Here is a 19,290-nt window from a genome sequence, read left to right on the forward strand (position 1 = left end):
TAATGGTACAAATGTTGATAAAAATTACCAAACAGATAATTTAAAAATCAATTATTCGGTACAAAGTTCGAAATACAGTGGCCTCTACAAAAGATCAAACTCATCTAGAACCCCGGCTGGTCGTGTCAGAGAAGGTTCATTGCATATGACTTCAGATATATCTACCGTTAGTTATAGTAAAGCTACAAATGTTCACAAAAATAATGGATTGGATGCATAATGAAATCCTCTCAGATCTCTCATCCTCCTTACCTAAGATGACCACCCACATAGAAGATAAAATCATCGGGAGCTGAGTATAATCATCTTAGAAAGGTCTGAGTATGTTGTAATGGCTTTATCACATATAGCGATGCCGACGTTATAAGAAACTTCACCCAAAAACGGCGTTCCTCCAGCACAACTCTGATCAGGAAATTTCAAGCCGAAACAGTTGCGCTCGACGATCTATTGCGCTTATGTACCCAAAACATTTTACGAAGCTGAGGAAAATGTTTCACCTGCAGCTCCATCTCGCGCAAGAAAGCATGCCTTCTTGGCAAGGTCAACCAATCAGATTTCCCGGAAGCGAAGATTCCCGGAAATGTTTCTTTAGACGTGCAGTTGAGGGAGGGTATCTAGCAGTTCTGAAAGCGGTTTAAATTGCATCAGTTAAATGCTTTACAAAAAACTATTTTAATCAGAAATATTGAAAACATAAATTATTGACAAGTATATGCATGTGATTTTAAACAGCATAGTTATTTGGAGCGAAACGTGCATGTATTAAATTACTAATTACTAAGCTGTTAAACTTTGTTGATTTACAAATAATGCCGCTTTAAAATTTGTCGAATAAAAAAAAATTATTGTGCCCTCTGTCTGCTTTATTACAGTAGATCCCCTCTAAAATGGTTAGCTAAGGTTTCAGATGAGTTTAGCCCTCTGTCTGTCTGTCTGTCTTAGAGGGCCATGATCGTTCATTGTATTAGCGCCCTAAACAATTAAAATTATTTAATAATTAATCCTATCCCAATGAAAGTCAGTTTGCTTAAAGTGGCTTACTTTTTATTTTACAGTCTTGTAAATCAAGAAAAACAAAAAACAAAATTTCATATAAAGGCTCAAATATTATAATTACGTCATTGATCTCGCGCAGTGGCAACAATTATGACATCACGTAAATTTTAAATAACATAACATTTTTAAAAAAAATAATATTTTGAAATAGATGTTACGCAATTTTTAAACTCTCCAGTTGATTGAGAAATTACTCATGTTTATGGGTATTAGCAGAAGTTAAAGCAAAATAACCAAGAGTCTGCGACTTACGCAACTTTATGTATTTCAGATATTAAAAGCTTGTAAATAAATGTATGTATAAAAAGTACACTATCGATTCCTTTCATGCATGATTAATGATACCTTTAATTTTTTTCCATTGATTTTCCAAATGATCATTCTGTGCGCGTTTAGAAACCGGGAGGGGGGGGCGGTTCTCGCACATCCCGCAAAGCAAAAAATGCTGCAATAATGATTGCAATAACTTCAGCAAACATCCCTACAGCAAATGCGGAGTCGTCTGCGAAACCTGACCTTGGCGCGTAGAGGGTTATTGCCTCCTCATATTCCATTCTTTTAAGGGGTGTACCGCGTCCTCTGCATGAAAAACAAGTTGCGATTGTTATTACAGCGACGACGATAATGCGAACTTGAATGGAAACGTGAAGTTAAGCACAAATACCAATTCGTTGGCAAAGATTCTGTCGATTTTTTACGCCGTTCATTTACTACAGAAAATAAATATGCCGATTATAACTGTTTCGCTTTAAAATAATGATTCAGTTAGACCCAACCGTAAGAGCACGTAGGATTGACATACAAGGTTTGTACAATAAACTTCAAAAACATGACAATTATAGTACACGAATTTTCGAGCCAAAACACGCACTTCTAATTAGGAGCACTAACCAGAATTATTTAATTTATTAACCTGACTTACTTTGAATTTTATCAACAACAGCAAAGTTTGAAGGTTGAATTTCCAGCGGTATTAGAAATACTAAATTGGAAATTATAGAAAATGAATGGGAGATATATCGCAGTTTAGAACAGTGTAAGGTATATTTTAATTTTATAAGTTATTTTAATTTAATTAAACTTTCCTATCTTGCCTCGTTTCTACCAGAATGAGTTTTTAAGATCGCGTTGAATGCAAATGCGTAAGAGATAGTATTAAAGGAAAGTTGGTACTTACGTATTAACGCAACCAGGCCAAAATTCCTTTAAGCCTAAAATGTCTCCAAAAACGCGGTTTTCGCACATGCAAAAACTACGTTTTGAACACACGATTTAAGCTAAAAATCCGAAACAAAAATAAAAAATTTAGATAGCAAAAACGTAAAGTTTCTAACCAAAAATATTTGACAAGAATCCATGTACACAGCGACATGTTTTAACTTAAAAACACATCTACGAGTGGCACAATGTAGGCAACGAACGAATCTACGAACTACGCACACCTCGCTTTAATAAATTAACATAAGGTTGCCGTAAGTAGGGTAAACAAAATAATATAAAAAACTGTATTAAAAATTATCTGTAATTAATAAATGTACATTTTCTTTCTATTCATACTTTTTTACTCAAACTTACAAATCGCGCCAACCTGGTTGCGATAATACGTAAGTACCGGAAAGATAAACTTACTTCGAGAAAGAGAGAGGTAGGAATCCCGAGTAGCGCGCGTTTGCCTTTGGACTAAGTCTCCGTAAGTGCTGTTACTCTCGGCCGCATGTGCCTTTTGATAGTTCGTCGGCTAGTTTAGAACTAGGGGCCAGTTACGTTAGAATTGTGTTAGTTTCGACTAAATCTCTTAGTTAGATATAGTTAGTTCTTATTTCTTAATTTTAAGCTCAAGTGAAGGCTTGTTGTAAGCCCGAAGAAAGAGGCCGACTGTCTTATTTTTGAGTGAATAAAGGGTAATTAACCTTTCTTGAGTTTACAATTTCTGTTCTTTAAACTAAGCGATAAGTTCACTAGGCTCCTCGACATTTAATTTAGCAGAATAAAAGTGAGGAACTCTATAACAGAATAAACTCCTAATGCTTCTCAAGCTGGTGTATGTATTATTAAGACAGTAAATCTTCTTGAGGTATCCAGAGTCACATCAGTACACGATATTCGTAAAATAGCGAAGAACTTCTAAAATAGATTAACTGGTACGGTAAGAAGTAAGAAGAAGCTCTCTGGAAAAAAAAAAAAAAAAAAAATCTAAAAAATATACTGTTAGACATTTAAATTTACTGCACCATAAAGAAAATGCACTATTAATCTGAAACTTTCATGAAAGGTAAACATGTAGGGCTATGCATTTTACATCATGTGCATGTTACAAGCAATAATGACACTACAAAACAGCGTAAAAAAGTGTGTCTCTAATATGGTCACGTTATGTTTCGTATTCCCAACAATTCTCATAATTCATTCACGAGAAAATCACAGCCTACCGAGATTTTCAATGCCAGCGCTAATGTGGCTAAACTAGACAGCAGAGTTTTTTTTTTTTTTTTTTTTTTTTTTTTTTTTTTTAAATTCCGTATGCAGAATTCAGTGGCGGCAAAGATTATACAATTTAGGAAGACACTTGGCATTAAAATTTGCCATTGAAAATTTGCCTTAAAGCCCGAGTTTATATTATTTTCATTTCCTTTAAAAATGACTCTGAAAAACGCGGCAGAAGATAAACGGAGCTATCTTTCTTATAATGTGATATAAATCTTATTCAAAGATTTGAAGAATCAGATTTTATTAACTTTTTTTTATTCGTACTTGTCAAAAAAGAAAAAAGCCCAGTTACGAACGTTTGCACTAAGAACAATCGCTTTGTTTGGCTATAGAGCAATATGTAAACAACTTTTTTCCCAGCTAAAAAATAATAAGAAAAGAACTCGATTCACGGCTACAATCCATGATGAAGATTATTGCTAGTAATTTCTCTTCAAGGCTATAAACTCTATCAGAATAGAAATGCCATCAGTCAAGCTGCAGCAAGAAATAAAGTTTATAATTATTTACATATAAACATGCGTATTTTTATGCGTCGAAGAAAACGTTAAATAAATAACAGAAAGGGACAGTATTATTACTATAGTTATTCTCAAGTTTTGTCCCACCTGGTAAATTTTCTCTGAAAGTTTTAATTATTCATTTATTTTTTAAATTAAATTAAAGTAAGTTATTTAACGATTATTTAAATATGTAAGAATTATTTGAGAGAAATGTCGGTTTAATTCAATATTTAGTTATCAATATATTTCAAATAGAAAGTGTAATTAATAAAAAATAACTTATATGTACACTGCGGGGGGGGGGGGGAATGGGACAGTTCTACATCTCCCGAACTACTGGGCCGATAGACGAAATTCAAATTGCGTTTTTCATGTCTCGAAAGTACGACTTAGGATATGTATTAGATTTATATATAGCATTGCTCTAATATAAGTATTTTTACACAAAATCGGACTTTTTCTGAAATAACATACCAATTTTTTTTTTCCATATTTCGATTCTACGATTCAAATTACGCCAAACTAACAAGTTTCGTAAAAATCGCACGAGTAGTTTTAAAAAAATTAGCTCTCAAAATTTTAGCTTTTCAATGTTAATTGAGTTTGGTATATATTTATGAATCTCTCTTTTTTTTATTAATCTTATTCTTTCTTTCACATGTCGAAATTTAGGTTTATTCCAAATAAAATTCACCCATTTTTTTATGATTTATTTTTAAAATTTGTATTTTTAAATAATTTTCATAAATTTTTCAAAAAATTTTTTAAATTATAATCTATAAAAATTTACGATCATCTTAAAGTAGACGTATTTCTAAGCGAACCTGCAAAAAATTACAGTTTTTTATTCAAAATTTCCGAAGATATACGTGAATTGATATATTGCCCGCTTTGAAATTTGACATATTTGTTGAAAGCGATAAAACATCAAATGTGTTTTAGACACTTTGCTAAAATTATTTGGAAGTAGAAACGATGTAACTTTTTTTCCGCTCATACACCATTAAAAAGGTAGGCCTGTTTTTCCGCTCCCGCATAATGGAAGGGAAAGGAAAATTGGTTGCCACATATTAAGAAGTCCGCCAAATGAATTATTCTTGGCGAAAACTGAAAAAAATTGTGGCAAGATAAATTTTTGAATTTCTCCGTAAATTTCGCACCTTTTTACAAAATTTAATATCTAGGCATAATTTGAGTCGCAGAATCGAAATATGGAAAAAAATTGGTATCTTATTTCAGAAGAAGTCCGATTTTGTGTCAAAATACCTATGTTAGAACAATGCTATATATAAATATAATATATATCTTAAGTCGCGCTTTCGAGACATGAAAAACGCAATTTGAATCTTGTCAGATGTAAAACGGAAGATGTAAAACTGCCCCCCCTTTTTTTTGCGCAGTGTACCAAACTTTTAAATTTCACATAGAAAACAAATACAAATTTGATTTTTTTTTCCTTTGCAATATTATTGTTATTATTGCTTACGTATGCTTTGATATATATTTAGTAAGGGAAACTTAAAATTTATTTAAAACATTCTTTATTTTCTTATTTTTTTATTATTATTTTATTAAAAAAGCTTTACGACCCGTCAGCTGTTTTCAGATCGTGCATCTGGCCCGCAAGCAGTTTGAGTCTGAGATCACTGATATTTTGAGAGAGAGAGAGAGAGTCGCAACAGAGGGTTTTCAAATCTTCTGGTGCAACTTTAAAATGTGGATCCTTTCAAACTTCTTTTAATATTAAACATAATTTCAGACATAGAAATATGGTAGTTCTTTCTTTTAATTCGAGTTCATGATTTCTATTTCTATTTAATAATCTGAAATTCTAAATTTTAAACTCTACTTTTTTAATGACAAATTAATACAGTTACTGCTTTTGAATGACAACAGTACTTCGAACGGGGTAAAAAATTACAATCTAAACTATTTGAATAAGTCAGACCCCTAAAAAAGTCATCTCGAATCATCTTCAAAATTAACTTTTCTTTCACTAAATTACTGAATTAAATTATAAAGCTGATTTACATATTTTTTATCTTACACACACACACACACATATATATATATATATATTCCAACCCTGTTGCCAGGCTCTATGAGTTCAGTATTTTTTTTTAATATATTAGTAAATTCTGCATTTTTTGCTTTAAAAGTAGTTAAATTATGTTGCTCTTGTGTTCTGGTTAAGGTTCTTACGCCTTTAGTTAATCTGCATGCAATAGTTGTAGAATTATCAACAATGTAAAAGTTTAAGTGGTGCTAAGCCTAAATAGACGCCGTTTGTTTAGATTTGAAACACTTAGTGGCATACTGAATAATGTGCACCTCCTTTTTTTATTGCCATCGATTTTATTGCACCTCCTTCTTTTATGCCATACCAAACGTATATTTATATGTACTTTACCCAAACTTTAATGTCGCAATCATTGATCGCAGTCATAAACAAAACTACCATCTACAAGTGTTTTAAATGACGGAAGTATTCATGTTTTGCCACTGCCAAATTAAAAAAATAATTAGCTTTCGACAAATAACGAAAGCTAACTTTTAATGCGGTCTCAGGGTTCCTATAGTTATATCTAGGAAAGTTTTATACTCATTATGATGAAATAAAATGATAAGAAATTCGACTCTGGTACAACAAATATTGACCAGGATTTTTAATTTCAAAATTTGCAATTTTTAATGACATTTTGCCTTGAGGTATCGGTTAATTAAGTTATAATAATATTGGAAATAAGTTTAAATTCATTGCAGCAAAAAAAAAAAATGTGCATAATTTAATACATCGTACAAGGAAGTTCTGAACTCCATCCACATCAGAATTTTCTTTTACATAGCAAATAACCATTTCTCAGACTGTTGCCATTTGACATTTCATAAGATATTTACGTTTCAAATTATAAATGTAATTGCTTAAGAAACTTGGTATTTAAAATATATATATATACGTCTCAGTAACTGATATTTTTATGCTTTTTTTAATAACTAGCTTGAAATAGTTATTGTAAAATAAAAAATGTATCATGAGTTAGCTAGTGCAATTTCGCTGGTTCAGCTAGTAATTAATAATAATAGAGATAAGAAGCTCCGTTTATTATTATAAATTCGCTTATTTTGATAATAATAGATGGATCAAATTTAAAAAAAAAATTAAATACATTACGCTTTACTGATGGCAACAACTGAATGGCAACATACTAACGCACGGAAAATAGAAATATTTTATTTCGAAGTGCAATACATTTCTTTCAGATAACTGAGCTTATTCATTAAATATGAAAGACAAATACACATGCTGCACCGAATGGCAGCACATTTCTTTTAAACTGCTAAGCCATCTGATAAATGAATGATAATCTGAAACAAATATCTTACGGTCGAGAGGCAACACATTGCTTTTAAATCGCTGAGTTTGTAAATCAAAATCCCATCAAGTTCACATAGAACATGAAATAAATGGAAAACAAATTCAAAATTCGAGCTTCGTGGTGTACATATACGGCCGGAAGACTAGGTGTGCTTAAAATTTGGTGGTTCTAAGTGCCGCTGTTTTCCCACAATACCAAGAACATATGTGCATAGCTACATTCAAAATTGGAGGACAAATTCTTGCTCCTTCATTCTTTAATATTACAATGCGATATATCCGATAAAAATTTTAATTTATAAATGTATTCGATTAGTAATATTTATGAATTTACAGCATGATTGTAAATCATATTTTCAGATGAGCTGATGAAAACCTGTCTAATTTTGAACAAAAAACATTAACTACATCTACGTTCTTGATCGATACGATATTATATCGGGCGATTTTAAATCAAGCGAGCATATCATACAAAAGATTTTTAAACTTTAGATGGCATCCAATAAATTTTAGAGTAACTAAAAAATTGAAGCAAAAAATTAGAAGGGGGTTAAATTCTCAAATAATATAAGGAAAACATCTCACCTGAAAATTAACATTTCACTTCCGAATGCTATTAAGCATTAGTCACTTTTTGATGTGACTCATCACTTAAAATTAATTTATACCCGTGAACTTTTAGGAAGCGTTGCCTTCGAATATATTAAGCACAAATGATATTCTTGCAAACTAACCTCGAACGAACATCGGTTTAGGTTACGGCCTTCGAGAGAACAGTTATTCGCTTAGCTAAAACAATCAAACGAACTTCCAGATTCAATGGGCAGAGAGTCACATTTGATTGTTCTCTGCATGCAACATGGTTTTCTCTTGCCCAGAACAAGATGCAGAGAGAAGATGAAAACGGTTTTCTCAGTGAGAACAATGGCAACGATATGAGACGTTTATTTTTATCGTTTGGAAAATTCCATGAACTTGTCTCTGGCAAGAGTTTTGGAACGAACACGACTTGCCAATCATTACTGGAATGTTGCCATTCGAAGTTTTCGTAATAATCAACAAGCTGTAGACCGATTCCCGCCCCCCCCCTCGGAATCGAATTCTTTGCGCAAGCCAAGCGATTTCTATGTGAATCATTGATTCGTGTAGTAGAGACAGTTATGTGCAATGCTTTCAAAAATTGATTTATCGACTTTTTTTGCAAGCTGTTCAGGCTTATGATTAAAACTAAATAACAAAAGTACTTGGAAGTATAAAAATTAAAACAGAAGTGGTGAATGCATGATTATTGACTTCTATTTTTTAATGGTGACTTCAGTTATAGCAAGTCAGTTCCATTATCACAATAGCATTTTTACTAAGTAATTTCAAACGATAAAATATTTTTCTTCTATTTAATCCTTTTTCGTCTGCGTTTTAATTCTCCTTTATTTTTTATACCAACATAAAGGTAACAGATTTAAATTTCGAATTGTGTTGTTTAAATTTCTTAAATTATGAGATGTGAGTTATTTGATTTTATTTTCGAACTATTTTTTATAAGTATCGCATAAATATATGTCAAAATTTAAAAAAAAAAAAAAAAAAAACTATATTTTTTTCAAAATTCCATTGTTTTGGTGCTGCCAAAAAAAATTAGCAAAACAAAACAATATTTTTTCCATACTAACTTTTTCGGTGGCAAGAAAATTATTCATATTTGCCGCTTATATTCCTACTTCTACTTTAATCTTTATATGCAAACAGAACACGAATATTTTGGAAAGATTATATATATATATATATATATTTAATTAGCATTTGTACAACGAATAAAACAATTTAACTCGCATAATTTATCCGGCATAGTTATACAAATTCCTCTTTAATGTCCCTTTTCTACCAAACTTTCTTTTAATTTTGGAAATGTAACGTAAAGTGACGTGAAAAAATAAAATAAAACAAAAACTTAGAAACGTGTTAATGAACAGTCACATCTCTTATGGAAGAATTTCCCGATTCAAATATTTTGAGATATAAGGAATGTTTGGTCGCAAAAGCATATAAGCGAAGATGAGGAACTGTCTGTCTGCGAGAAGAATAGCTCCCGCCACAGTGTCTGGCGGGTAGTGGTCGCTATAGCAACAGGGCTAGTATATTTCAAATAGAGACAAGTAGACGTTGCTTTATTGTTATTTTGTTTCTGGTGACTGTTGGCCGAGGGCTGTGTATTCTTTTTTTATTATGGCAAAGCACACTAGGGCTATCTGCCTAAGGGGAGGGATGCCTTCGTGGAGGACTTTCTAAGGGAAACTGGCTCGTATACACGTTACACATGGGAAAAACCACGAAAACACCCATGCAGCCAGCCCGTTCTGGGGATTCGAACCTCGGATCGAACTACCAGTGTTCAGCGACTTTACCGCTCGGCCGCTGGTGGGCCGTTGGCTGAGGGGAAAAGAGTTTATCATTCGTCTTCAAGACAGCCCTACATAAAATGGGTCAAGGCTCGTTTCTATGGCAACAGACAACTGCAGACTATCTGGCGAGAACTTTTCTTATGATAGACAGACTGTAATAGTGTGCGAAGGGCGATTCATTGTTTTATTATTATTATTAAATCCGAGTTTTGAAACCATCGAGGTTTGCTTTGTGATTTTTAAGAACTATGAAAAACGCAACAGAGTTTGCTAAGTTTGAAATGATTGATCAATTTTTAAAAACTGTTATGCATTTAAAATTATTGCTATCGCTTTAATCCCTAATAGGTTACGAGGATTTATTTATTTATTTCGACCAATAGTTAATTTTGAGTTAAAACAACTTTTCTGTTGTTCTCCTTTTCACGTTCTTTCTTCATGCCAGAATGTAAATCAGACAGCGCGCGTTTATTCAGATTAAGGGAAAAAGAAGTGCTGTTTAAGGGAAAGTTTTGCAAGCTGATTTTAGAACGCGTTATGCCTGTTTAAGGCCACGTTATTACCGTAACCAGACAACGATTTGATTCTGAGGCGTTGAGTGCTCCTAGCCATTAGGCTTGTCACGCCGCCTTCTACGAGTCAGAGCCTTCCTGCGTGTTTACTTTATCCTGTTAGCCGTTAGGCTACTCTAAATTACATTTGATTTTAAGTTAAACATTACTTGTTTAAGTTAAGCCAGACGTGTTGGCTTATATAAACCCAAATGGGGTCAACTATTAAATTCTTTGTGATCAAATAAAAGGGCTATTTACACCCTTCTGATTTCTTCTACAGTTAAAAACTCGAAGATAATTCCTCTACAGTTTTTCTAGAGCCCGTGAGCTTATGCTAACAAAACATACGGGACTCTCTCTATAACATTAAATCCATGTACTTTTTCTAGATTATACTCGTGAAACACTTACCCAAAAATGGTTGTTTAAGTAGTTAACTAAAAATTTTATTAAAATCTAGTATATCCTGTAATAAAACTAAAATTTAGTGAAAACTGCTTTTTAGTCCGCAGAGCCTCAGAAAATAATATATTTATATACGATAATTTTCGTCTCACTAGACCTGCTCTAGCTACAACAATTTCAAACCCTGTTCACTAAAAAATACAAAATCTCTCGCCACAACCCAGATCGGTAGATAAGTAGACATCTCAGGGGTAAAAAGCTTCTGGCGAGTTGCTGTAACTCTCTCTCTCTCTAACCTGTAAATTCGCTTGCTGTTCATACTCAACCTAAATCGCCTTCTATCTAGGGAGAAAAGAGAAGATACGGAAAAAATGAACATGAACAATGAATGCTATCCAAAATACACTTTCTTGAAGTCCACAAATCCATCTCGGCGATTAAAATGATGAATTGCATTATCAAAAGCATAAAATGAAAATACAAATTACTAAGTTAGACTTCTGCTATTTTTAAATTACCCAGTTTGTAATAATTATCATGAATGCAAATTTTTATAATAGAATGCACAATTAATGCCTATCAAATTCACTGCTTTAATCCTGAATGCATTTTGTATTTGATTTTGAAATTCTGTAAAATTTTATGCCGGCATTTTTCTAGTATTGCATTTGTCTTAGCGATGCCAGCAAACCTAATCTAGAATAATTATTTTGTTTACCTTTTTGCACTTTTCTGAATTGAATAGTTGACCTGTTTTTGTGAATTTGATTGGTTTTACTTGAGTTCTCTATTGTAAAATGTGCATTTAAGGCAGTATTTTATAATAATTTTCTTTGAATTATTTTTGAATGCATTTGGTTTTTGAATTTGAAATTTTTCATATCTTTAATGTTGGCATTAATCTTGTACTGTATTTCTATCGCGTTGCCAGCAAACCTGATGTAGAGTTTTTATATTACTTGGAGTGGTTTTGTTTTTAAACCAAATTTATGTTTTGTGTTGTAATAATATCTCAGGTTCAGTGTATTTTATGATAATATTGTTCAGTTATCAAAGTTATTGGTTCTAAATTCTGAATTCATATGAAGAAATATCATTTGGCAGTTTATTATTGTCTTAGTTTATCTTTATGCATTTTTTCTAAATTGAATGGTTCTTCTTGATATTGTGAATCTAATTGAAATTAATTGTGTATAATACAGTAATGGATGTATTATATTTTGTTTGTTTGTTTGTACCATAGTTTTTATTTAAATTAGTTGGACTCAGTTTTGAAAGTATTTCGTATTTTCAATACCAAATTATGAAAGTATACTCAGTTTATTGTTTGAATGCTATAGGTAACTACTTGTAACATGCTTTCTTTAGGGTTTATTCATGACTATGTTACTTACGTCCTTGTGTTCTTGAAGGTCTTGTATGCCACTGTAAACTTATTTTGCTTAGTGATAATAAATAGCTTCTGAAGGCAGGGGCTTTAATCCGTGTAAGGCAGACATCATGTCAGCTAGGTTATGGAGCCCCTGTTCTCTGGTTAACAGTTTGTAATAATTCAAAAAATAGACATTTTATAAAATATCAATTGGCAACACTCTGAGAACTGGTTATTTGCCATGTTGCTTGAAAGACGAAACAAAGATCTTATGTCGGCAGCAGTCACAACATGTGACTTGTTGGATGGGTTAAATGGTATCGTTTCAAAGCGTAACTTAAACTTCTGTATCCTAACATAAGTAACAGCCCTAAAATGCTTGGAAAGAATCAAAGGCGTTTCTAGCATCAAAACCGCATTTAGCTCCTTATAAATATAAATAAGTAAAATGCTTGCAAAATATTTTTGAAGATGAGGGATGCAACCTACTTATAGTTCTTCTTTCCTCCCGCTTTCCACGAAAACACGAAGAGTCATTCAAATTGCATAAACTCGTTTTCAGAATAACGCACAGGGCAAAACATGACGTACTTTCGGAAGAGGTCAAGGAAAGAAGTCATCATCACTTGTTTTCGAACCGAAGGCTCTTTTCAAACAGAAACCACCACATGTACAGGTGCTGATGTAACGTGGAATAACATTATACAACCGGTTGATTTCGCCGTCAGACGCATAAATGTAACAAAAACATTTTATAGGTAATTATCTGGAGAAAGAGAGAGAGAGAAAAAAAAAGCACCTTGCAGCTATTTTCTTTAGATTCCGGCTTAACTCTTGAAAGGAGTCATAAACTTGTATTCTGGCAAAGTAAAACTTGATCGAAACTTTCTCTCTGTTTTTTTTTTTACCCTTTTTTTCTCCTTTCCCTTTTCTCCCCCTCCCAAACACATCAGAAACATCATTGGCGGAGCCTTTCCGAAATTTTAAGAGAATTATACTACGTTCGTTACCAAGCATTTATCTTTCTAGTATGCAAGGCTGGTATGCATTGCCAATCGTGAGAGTGTTTCTATCTGACAAAACTTAAGATCTTCAACTGGCAAGGTTTGCTTTTACAAGGACATCATTTTTGTGAATTATTTTCGTCACCTTGTATTTCTTCCATTGGCAGAATACAAATTAGGTTGAGTTTAAACGCGAACGAACTAGCAGTTTAGAGAAACAGATAGCTCTGATAATCTGCCAGAAAGCTGTTTATCCCTGAGAGACTATCCACCAGCGAGTCCCTCCCTACCTATCTGCTTTGGTGAGTGATTGTTGCAGTTGTTAGCGCGCGGGATAGAAACCGTAATAGCTACGACGAGATTGCGGGATGCTCAAAGTTACCTTCTATACTGTATTCTTCAATACCTCTACAAAGATTTAGGGCTAAGTTCTTTAATAAACTGAGGCACACCTACGACACAATAAAAAGTATTTATTACTACGGCATCTCGAGTTTGTTCTTTCTACAATATCGTCTGCTTAAGAGTAGAATTTTTTGGGCAGTTAATCTTTTGCTTTGATCCATGAATCTGTGGCAACAGATGAAAAACTGCGTCGGATTCGAAAGCTGAGCACAGAACGGCAATAAAATTGCGCTGCGAAACGAAATTTAATTGAGATTTTTATTTTCAAACATTTTGTGACTGAGGATGAAAACTGATGCTTTCTTTATGATCCTAAGACAAAACGCAGTCATTGGCTTATATTGCAGATGGTTCATCATGACCACAGAAACTTCAAAAATTTCGAGTGGAAACCGTGCTGGCGAACGTTTTTGATTGGCAAAGGATAACTCACATGAAATCAGTTCCTGAGTTACAGGAGGCGAACTTTATTTTATATAGACGTAACTGACAAATGCAGTGGTGTTGGTGTACTTAATTATGGCAAAGCACACTAAGGCTATCTGCCTAAGGGAAGGGATGCCTTCATGGAGGACTTTCTAAGGAAAACTGGCTCGTATACGTTACACATGGGGAAAACTACGAAAACACCCATGCAGCCAGCCCGTTCGCGGGATTCGAATCTCGGACCGAACTACCAGTGTTCAGCGACTTTACCGCTCGGCCGCTGGTGGGCTCCAAACGCAATGGACAAAAGAAGTCAGCACATTGGGTTTGAAAAAGTTCAGTCGAATTACGGACTTCAGCTAAACAACAATGCGTGATCACATAATTTCGTGCTTGTCAATCAGTTTCTAGCAAAAGAAAGTGTCATAATATTCAATCGACAAGCTTACTCACCAGATTTGGCACATGAAGACTATTTTCTCTTCCCCATTCTTATGCGTCAAAGATCATTATTTTAATAGCACTGAAGAGATTCAGGAAATTGTACCCAGAAACTTAAACAATATTCCAAAAATTGAACTCTACCAAAGGAATCAAAAGAGTCGTATGAGTTTACCAAGCGCTGTAAAGACTTGTAAGCAGAGATCTGTCTAAGCACAGCGCGTGTGCGCGAGCGCGCCTTTCAAAAATTTAATGCACAAAGAAAGTAAACAAGCGCACACGCAGGCATGTCACTAATCAAAATAACAGTAATAATGAGAATAACATTTTTACATAACTTTTACAATAAACCATATTCGTTAAAAATTCATTGAAATTTCACATGCGTGCTTGTGTTGCGAAATACCATGTGGTAAATTAAGTGCACATTGTTAAACAGCGATCAGCACGTGGTACGTTGTCGGCCAAGTGTAGCAAATAATATGAATTTATGCATTGCCCTGTATGTTGATGCATTTGTATATAAACCATGGAACACTTTGTAAAAACTATAAACCAAACGAATTATAAAACTGTTTTTAAATGGATTCAGAAGAGACTTTTTTTCGTGGCGTCTGTACGTACGTACGTATGCATGCATGTACCTCGCATAACTCAAAAACGTATAGCCTTAGAACGTTGAAATTTTGCATGTGGGAGTGCCATGACATCTAGATGTGCACCTCCCTTTTTGGTAGCAATCGGCCGTACCAAAAGTATATAAATATATAAATATCCATTCTGTTACTCGGCTCAGTGAGTTCAGTTTCTTTATTCCTACATGTTTATAAATTGTGCATTTTTTACTTTATAAATGATTGAATTATATTGTTTTTATCTTCCGGTTAAAGTTTTTATGCTTTTAATTAAACTGCATATTGTAGTTGTAGAATTATCAACAATTTAACAGTGGTTTAAGTGCGGCTAAGCCTAATTTTTTTACCACAGCAACCATATTTACATTTGAAACTTAGCTGAATAGTGGATTTGTTGCCAATCTAGAGAAACTAAGCTTCCCAACAACAAAGTAATGTCTTCTTTTATTATTGCGAATTAAATTATGCTTAATCAATTCTGGAATTATTACTTAAGTTATTAAATTACCTCATATATATTGACTCAGCATAGCATCCACAACAAATTAAGTCAGTTTCTACACCTTCAGTGTCCTTTTTGCCGAGTGAGCCCAAAAGTAAACTTTCAGTTTTGTGCTCGCTAGGCGAATTGTTTATTTTTACGTACAAACTGTAATTTTAATTCTAAAAAAATTTTTTTTAGTTGTTTTAACTGTATTTGGTGATTTATGTTTTTCTACATCTTTCAATTTTTAGTATAGATATTTTGAGTTTTTATGAATTTTTGCCTTGTTGCGAAGTGAACACTGGATTAATTGAATGAGGAATATATCTCTAATGAAATTCGAGGAAATGAGCTTAAATGAAATGCAGGAAAAAATGCGCATAAATTAATATTCCGTACAAGGAAGTCATGTGATGTATACATCAGAATTTTTTTAAAGAAAAAATAGACAGATAATTGGAAACTGGATTTTTTTAAACGGCATTTAAGTAGTAAATCTCAGTTTAGTAATATTAAGAAGAAAAATCGCTTGCTACTTACAAGGGAATTATATTTATTAAATGGATATCAGACGAAACAATCATCATCATCATGACGAAAGCCTCATCATGATATTTTCATCAGACCGAAACATTAATGAACATCAGACGAAAAAGTCCATTCGTGAAGAAATTAAGCTATTAGTTGATAATGTATTAGTAACAATTAAAAGGAACATTCCGTTGCACTCTGTCCAGAATATAAATTATCATACGGCAAACTATGTTAAAATGCCAGAAAATTGGCGAAGACCTACGCTTTCACGCATTTAGAAATTTAATTCCGCTATAAAAGCCGACATTGAAAAAGAATTCATTTCACACTATAATCGTCGATGAAAGCACTACATTTCTATCAACAAATGTTTCATATTGTACTTCAAATTTAGATATCAATAGAACAACCAGTACTAGATTAATTTTGGTGGAATAATTCAATTAAAATTTTGTTACGCTTTTTCAGTTATTTCGGCAGTAAAATTCTTGTACTAGAAAATAATACTTATTGACAAAAAATGGTTATGTTTACTTCCGATGGGGCAACTGTTATGCTAGATCAGATAAATGGAGTAGCAGTAAAACTAAAAGAAGATATACCGCATTTTGGTTCAACAGTTCTATGTTACACGTCGTGAAGATTTGGGTTTTTGAGATGATTAAAAAAAAAGTTTAAAAAATGAGAGATATGGAAACTGCGATGAGAACGATATACATCGTATTTTCTAAATATTCAAGAAAGCGAGATAAATTTCAAGATATTGCTACTGCTTTAGAAAATAAAGCTATTCCCTTTAAACTATAAAATCATGTTAGATGTTACCTAGAAGTTTTGCACTGAAAACAACAATTAAAAATTATGAAAGATTAATTGAATATTTTAAAGAAGATGAGTTGGAAAAAGCCCTCTTTTAAAACTAAATGTATAATAATTTGTTTATTTATTTTAATCAGAGGACTTTGATCAGTAAATAAAAACTGTAAGAATTAAAAATTATTCTTTTAATATTTGCACAGAATTAAAAATAATTAAATTAAAAACTGAAAATAATTACTCAGTAATTATTTAATAACATACTACTGATTAAATACCTCAATGTGGAAACATTTTTTGCTGAAAAAGCACATGCCAATTAATTAGATGTCGGAATTCCAAATGAGAACGTGTGAAAAAAAAATATTTTTCCCACATTAAATTCATATATTTCTTCTCTAACATGTTAATAACAGAAAACAAAATTCAAAAGAATTTAGCAAACTTTTAACTGTAACGTTATTTGACGGACAAATGTTTAAACACTCATATATTAGGCAAATTCCATTAAACATTAGAAGAAAATATTTAAGAATATGATAGAATTAAAATTATGTAACTGATATCAATTCAAGCTCCCCTTCATATGTAGTATAATTAAAATATTAATTTATAATGTATTCATATCATTAAGACAAAATCATTATTTTGTCGTGTTCCGACTTGGGAAAACATAAACAAAAAATAAGCGTAAATATTTATTCTTAAAATATATGATTACTTAACTGGAAAATGAACACCAGAAAAAAGGCGGAAACCATAATTTATAGCTTTTACAGTTTTAATTTACCATGCAGAAATTTTACCTGCTAAAATAAACAAGTGTCGAAAAGTGATAGACTTCTAAAATTTTAATTAAATTACCCATAATTAATGCCAATAATACGCTACGAAAACTGATGATTTTTAAGAGTTACTAAATTGATAATGTAAACATATTTATAAATCCACACGAACAAATCTCAAACGAAATTTAATACTTTTTTAAATTTACCACACAATAGTTTTTATAAATTGCCATACCATTTAAAATATAAATTTATCACGCGATACAATTTATCAGTTAGTTCAAATAAAAGATGCGATCAATGTTGGTAATTTTCAAAATTTTAATTTTAGTTATTCATCAGAACTTTAGCATTTCAGAAACTTTATCATGATTTAAAAACCTTACTTAAACTGTATAACCAAAAGTGTAGGCTTTTCATAATCTAAATACGAATTTAAAGAGCAATATATTATTATTTGTTATAATTATAATTTTACTTGTTTACATATCAGAATATATTATTATTTCACTAAAGGTTTATTAGACTTATTTACGACATTTAATATTGTTTATCGATAATGAACTACTAATAAACTGATTTGTGACACTTAAATTTATATGTGGTAAATATTCACTACAGCCCTCAATGATATTTTCCGGTCCTTTTCTAAGACACTTCACTATAAATGGAATGATTTCGGAAAATTTGGTACTTACCACGCTGATGATGATGTCCAGTTATTTTCAGCAGCAAGAAATGTTAAACAAAAGAAAAACCGGAGTTATTCCTTGAATTGAAACTGTCACATGGCGTGAACAATCACACGCGCGATTACGTCTCCACCACCAACAAGCACACCGACCTAAGTCTATTGTATACGAAGCACGTAACTGAAAGTATGACTGGCATGTCGCTACCAAGAAAGAAATCGCCAATTTGGCGATAGGTAAGTCACATTCGGCGCCAAATTTCAGAGGAAGCAAAAATGGTATTATTCATGGCATATATCTTCAGTTAACTGCATTATTTTAAACACGAAAAACTGATTTAAATTTTTGCGAATAAGCAGCATTGCTTTATATTCCTTAATTTTTTCGCTTAAAGTAAATATTACTTTTAGTATTAAATATTCTTTTTATCATATTAAAGATTTTTATTTTAATAACGATTAATATAGAGAAGATAACGAGAACAAGCGTAATCTAACTCATTAATGACAGACAGTTATGAATAAAGGGGGGGGTTCTTGATTTAATACTTTTGTTAACGATTTTTGCTATTTAGAGGAATTTTTCGCCCCCTCCCCATCTCGCTTGTTCAAAAGGAGGGGAAAGGGTGTTCAATTTAACAAATATTTTTCACAGCTTAACAAATATTAAAAAAATTCCAAATTTGTTCAACTTTTGATTTTTTTCAAGTAAACAAAGCAACTTTTTTTGGAGGAGTTAAAGCAAGAAGAGTCGGCTTAATATTCATAAATTTGCAGGACTAGTTTCGAAGGTTTAAATATAGAATCCCCTTCTGCATCTGCAGAAGTGCTAATTTTTGAACATTGCGCTGATTCTTATTGCTTCAGTACCTTCAATAATGATTATGTGCCGTGTTAGTTTAACTCATAAA

General features: G+C 32.3%; 1 protein-coding gene across 1 annotated transcript in view; it reads right to left on the reverse strand.

Annotated features, from left to right (window-relative positions):
• LOC118196015 (putative polypeptide N-acetylgalactosaminyltransferase 9) overlaps positions 1-18,547 on the reverse strand; it is a 196,243-nt gene extending 177,696 nt beyond the window's left edge. Inside the window, exon 1 of the mRNA XM_035367379.2 lies at positions 18,387-18,547. The gene's annotated coding sequence lies outside the window, so the exon portion shown is untranslated. The remainder of the gene's footprint in view (positions 1-18,386) is intronic.
• Between the last annotated feature and the right edge of the window lie 743 nt (positions 18,548-19,290).

This window comes from Stegodyphus dumicola, chromosome 4, assembly GCF_044657685.1.
Source record: "Stegodyphus dumicola isolate Sdum_Otavi_A_Nest chromosome 4, ASM4465768v1".
Lineage (NCBI taxonomy): Eukaryota > Metazoa > Arthropoda > Arachnida > Araneae > Eresidae > Stegodyphus > Stegodyphus dumicola.